Source organism: Staurois parvus, unplaced genomic scaffold, assembly GCF_062004578.1.
Source record: "Staurois parvus isolate SC_StPar_1 unplaced genomic scaffold, SC_StPar_1.0 ptg001992l, whole genome shotgun sequence".
Classification (NCBI taxonomy): Eukaryota; Metazoa; Chordata; class Amphibia; order Anura; family Ranidae; genus Staurois; species Staurois parvus.
The window spans coordinates 603,461-608,946 of record NW_028319788.1 but is presented as its reverse complement, the minus strand read 5'-3'; positions in this window follow the sequence as shown (position 1 = coordinate 608,946).

The window sequence follows — 5,486 nt, the reverse complement described above, 5'->3', positions numbered from 1 at the left end:
CAAACTGTCCTTTAAATGATGAACCTATGCAATGTGAAAATGCTTATTTAGGAAAACGCATGTCTCTTTTTGCACAGGTGGTATGTACTGCAGCATGTCAGAAACGCATGGAAAAGCAAATGTGTGTGATTGCCATTGATGAAAAGCCAGTAACTGCTCTGCTAGACTCGGGTAGTGTTGTGACCTTGGTTAAAGGTGATTTGGTAAACCCTGCAAGGTTACACCCTAGCACGATTGGGGTTATTTGTATTCATGGTGATACACGTAATTACCAGACTGCTCTGGTGGAGATTGGTACTCCCTGGGGCCCTGTGACCCATTCAGTGGGGGTGGTGCCCTCTCTGCTTCATGAAGCCATAGTGGGGAGAGATTTTCCCCATTTCTGGAAGTTATGGGATAAGGAGGGGAGTCGGGAGGACCGAGCTCCCCCTGCTGGGGAAACGCCGAAAACTCCTGAACTCACTCCTGACCCCTTTGACGGCAAGGTGGAAGGGGAAACTGTTGGTGTATCCGAGGAAGGTGTAGATCTTTTTCCTTTCTCTGTAATGGCTGGGGAGCAGGAGGAGTTGGATCCAACCCCAGACAGTGAGGATATAGAACAAGAGATGATCGCTGGCTCTAGTGAGAGTGGACAGAATGTGGTGCCTGACCTAGAGGTCAGAAAAGAGGATTTTTGTACGGAACAACTGAAAGATTCCACACTTAATAGAGCCCGTGAAAACATTAAAATGATTGATGGGGAACCAGTTGAAAATGATGTAGCGGTGTCTTTTCCCTACATGGCTCTTAACAATAACTTGCTGTATCAAGTGGTAAAGCAAGGGGAGGAGGTGGTAGAACAGTTAGTGGTCCCCAAACCCTTTCGCCGGATGGTACTAGATTTAGCCCATGGGCATATAATGGGTGGACACTTGGGCGTAGAGAAAACAAAGGAGAGAATAACCCAGAGATTCTTTTGGCCAGGCTTACATGGAGACGTCAAAGCACATTGTGAGTCATGCCCGGAATGTCAATATTCTGCGCCCTCACCCCATTTTCGCAGTCCGCTAGTACCTCTACCCATAATTGAAGTACCGTTTGAAAGAGTGGGCATGGACCTAGTGGGTCCAGTAGTAAAGTCTGCCCAGGGCCATCAGCACATACTGGTTATACTTGACTATGCCACCCGGTATCCTGAAGCCATCCCTTTGCGTAATACTTCCGCTAAAAATATCGCCAAAGAGCTTGTCCGGGTGTTTAGTCGTGTAGGTATCCCAAAGGAGATATTAACGGATCAGGGCACGCCATTTATGTCTAGAGTTATGAAAGAGTTATGCAAATTGTTCAAAATCTCCCATCTCCGTACCTCGGTCTACCACCCCCAAACCGATGGGCTTGTGGAAAGGTTTAACAAGACCCTTAAGAATATGTTAAAAAAGGTGGTGGACAAAGATGGGAGAAATTGGGATTTTTTGCTACCATATCTCATGTTTGCTATACGAGAAGTACCTCAGGCATCTACAGGATATTCACCTTTTGAATTACTGTATGGTAGGCATCCCAGGGGATTGCTAGATGTCGCAAAAGAAACCTGGGAGGGAGAGACCACGCCCTATAGAAGTGTCATCGAGCATATCTCACAGATGCAGGATAGAATCGCAGCTGTCATGCCACTTGTTCGGGAACACATGGAGCAAGCCCAGGAGGTCCAGAGAAGGGTTTATAACCGGGGTGCCAGGATCCGTACCTTCAACCCTGGGGATAGAGTGCTGGTGCTAGTCCCCACCGTGGAAAGTAAATTGCTCGCAAAGTGGCAAGGTCCCTTTGAAATTAGGGAGAAAGTGGGGGAAGTAAATTATAAAGTTTACCAGCCAGGAAAAAGGAAACCTGAACAAATCTATCATGTGAATCTCTTAAAACCTTGGAAAGACAGGGAAAGTTTGTTGGCAGTACCAAGACCCCAAAAGGACGTGGTTCCCGTGGCCCCTCAGGTACCTATAACGGAAACCTTGTCAGTAGCCCAACAAAATGAGGTTAAGGAGTTTGTGAGGAAAAATGGAGATTTCTTCTCCCACCTACCTGGACTGACGACTGTCATACAGCATGACATAGTTACCCAGCCCGGGGTCCGCGTAAATGTCAAGCCCTATAGAATACCCGAGGCCAGGCGGGAAGCGGTGGCAAAGGAAATAAAGGACATGTTAGAGTTGGGAGTGATTGAGGAATCTCACAGTGAGTGGTCGAGTCCCATAGTGCTGGTCCCAAAACCAGATGGAACCATTCGTTTCTGTAATGATTTCAGGAAACTGAACAGTGTGTCTAAGTTTGATGCGTACCCGATGCCTCGGGTGGATGAGCTCATTGACAGGTTGGGAACGGCTCGGTACATAACCACCTTAGATCTGACCAAAGGCTATTGGCAGATTCCGTTAACGGAAGCTGCAAAAGAAAAGACAGCATTCTCCACCCCCGAGGGGTCCTTTCAGTATAAGCGGATGCCGTTTGGTTTGCATGGGGCTCCTGCATCATTCCAAAGGATGATGGACAAGACGTTGAGACCACATCGCCAATATGCAGCTGCCTACTTGGACGATGTCGTCATCCACAGTCCCGACTGGGAATCTCATTTGTCCCTCTTGCAAGCGGTCGTAGATTCGCTGCGGGAAGCAGGTCTTACCGCCAACCCCAGAAAGTGTGCCATTGGCTTAGAGGAGGCCAAATATCTTGGCTACATCATTGGTCGAGGTCTCATTAGGCCTCAGATCAATAAAATTGAGGCAATTCAAAAGTGGCCCCAACCTGTAAATAAAAAACAAGTCCGGGCATTTCTTGGAATCACGGGGTACTACAGGCGGTTTATCCCCAATTTTGCCACCATTGCAGCCCCACTGACAGATCTGACAAAAGGTAGGGGGTCAGTCATGATTAAGTGGAATCCTGAGGCGGAGACCGCATTTCAAAGGCTGAAACAAGCTCTCTGTGCTCAACCTGTGCTTGTGACCCCAGAGTTCACAACAGAGTTTGTGGTACAGACTGATGCCTCTGACGTGGGACTAGGTGCGGTACTGTCCCAAATCAGAGATGGGGAGGAGCACCCTGTGGTCTTCCTAAGTAGAAAGCTCAACAAACATGAGAGAAACTATGCCATTGTGGAGAAGGAATGTTTGGCCATCAAATGGGCCTTGGAGGCCCTGAAATATTACCTGTTAGGAAGACCGTTCAAGTTGGTTACTGATCATGCCCCGCTCAAATGGATGTGTGATAATAAGGAGAAAAACAGTCGAGTGACAAGGTGGTTTCTCGCGCTACAAGTGTTCAAATTCACAGTGGAACACAGAGCGGGGAAACTGCAAAATAATGTAGATGCCCTCTCCCGGGTCCATTGTCTGGTTGGAACAGTTGCTCAGCCGCAGGGGCTTGAGCAGAGGGGGGGGATATGTGACAGGATGAACGGCGAGGTGATAGAGGGACGCTATGTGTCACCTCGCATATGCTCATACCTGACCGTTTAGGTGGAGTCCACTCCGGGTTTTCGGGGCCACAGTTAAGCAGGTGGTTCCGGACCAGAGTTTGGACTCCACTGATCTCCACCAACAGGTGGTATAAAAAGGGCAGGGCTGGAGCAAGGAGTTGCTCGTGGCCTGGGACTCAGAGAGGTGTTCTGAGAGAGCTGTGTGTATGGACTATATCTACAAGAAAAGGTTTGCTTTTTGTTTTATTTTGGTGACAGGGAGAAGCCCTTCACCTCTGAGAGAGGAAAAGCCTTTTGTTTAGTTAGTGCCTGGATGGCAAGGATTTATTTTCATGTTTTGTTTATTTTTCTGCAAACCTTTTAAATAAAGCTGACAACCAGTCAGATTTTGACAAAAGCCTGCTGTGCGGTCTACCTTTGTCCCAGGGAAGGAGATCCCCCACCTGAGCTAACCCCACATAATATATATATATATATATATATGCCAATAAATGATAAAAAGAAAGCCTAAGCTGTCCTTTGCAGCACTTTTTACCTGTCACAAAATTCCCTTATCTTCCTGGTTTAATGACACTCAACGATGTTCAGCCCAATTCTTCTAAACCCAGGCTGTCACAGACCCACCCCCAACCTGTGATTGGACAGTAAGGCTCCATGCACACGGGGTGTTTTAATAACACTGGTATCTTTAGCTGTGTAAAGTCACCTTACAAACGCAAGTTTTTCAACATTTTCACATTAGTGTTTAGCCACTTTTTTTATGTTTTCTTTTTGTAACTAAAAAAAATAAATTTTTGCTCAAAAAAACATCCAGAAATGCCGGTTTGCTGCGTTTCAGCGCATTTTCCCACGTTTTACTGCATATTTCAGCTTTAGAACGTTTTTACAGCTAAAAAACTCCTCTTGAAACCAACTAGTTCTGGGTTTTTTTTTCCAGCCAAAAAACATTGATTCCAGTCTATGTGTGCATGGACAGGTAGGATAACATGCTGGGGGGTTTACTAGCTGGAGAAATGGCAAAAGCCAAAAACAGCCTCTGTCCAGTTTGCATGAGGACTAAAGGAGAAGCAGCACAGTGATGAGTTTATCTCCTTGTTACTCTGTTTTTCTCCTGTTAGCATACTTTCTGCCAGCACATGAATTGATTGGCACCTTGTGCTGCTTCCCCCTGCTCCAAGCTGAGCTCTGCTGTAGAAGATAGATTTCAGGTACTTACACTCTGTGCCTTTTAAAAGCATTAGCCAGCACATGAACTGACTGGCTCTTTGTATTGCTTCTTCCTCTCCCAGTCTGGGTTCTGCTGTACAAGGACTGCAAGAAGCCAATACCAGGCCAATTTTAGGTACTTACACTCTGAGCATTTAAAAAATAAATTTAAGGATGCATTAATGAGTACAAAGCTACATGAATACATTATGCGCCTTTTATATCTGCGTGGAGTTCACCTTTACATTTTCTGCCTGATTCTGAAGCTAAAAAGAGATGCCCGTAGCAAAAAGCAAGAAAAAAGGAAATAGCGCAGGGCAGACATGATTAGGTTAAGGGGGGGGGGGGTAGGAAAGACAGGAAAGGGTTAAGAGAAAAAAAAAAGTGGGAGTTAGAAAATGGGCAGGTTACCTGATTGGTGACAGGTGTGCAGGGTGATGTCTTGGACACCTTTGGGTGCGGTTGTGGGGGTCGTCCAATTCAGTCCAGGAGGTGGCAGCGGTGGAGCAAGCTTCCCTCCTACCCTCCCTTGGGGTTTCTTTGGGTGTTTTCGATTCCGGGTTTGTTCTGGTTCTGGGGGCTAGGGGCGGACTGACCATTTGGAAACTCGTGCACTGCCCGAGGGCCCGGGGTCAGTAGGGCCCCATGAGATGCCCCTGGTAACTTTTTCATAGGCTTTTTTGAGATTGGGCAAGGACACAGGGGCCCCATGATCCCCTATTGCCCCATGAGTTGTCAGTCCGCCCATGCATGGGGCCGTTGTTGGTCTTTGGAGGCGGCACATAATTTTAAGCTATAGCTAATGGTTGGGAGCCATCGGTGGTATGGT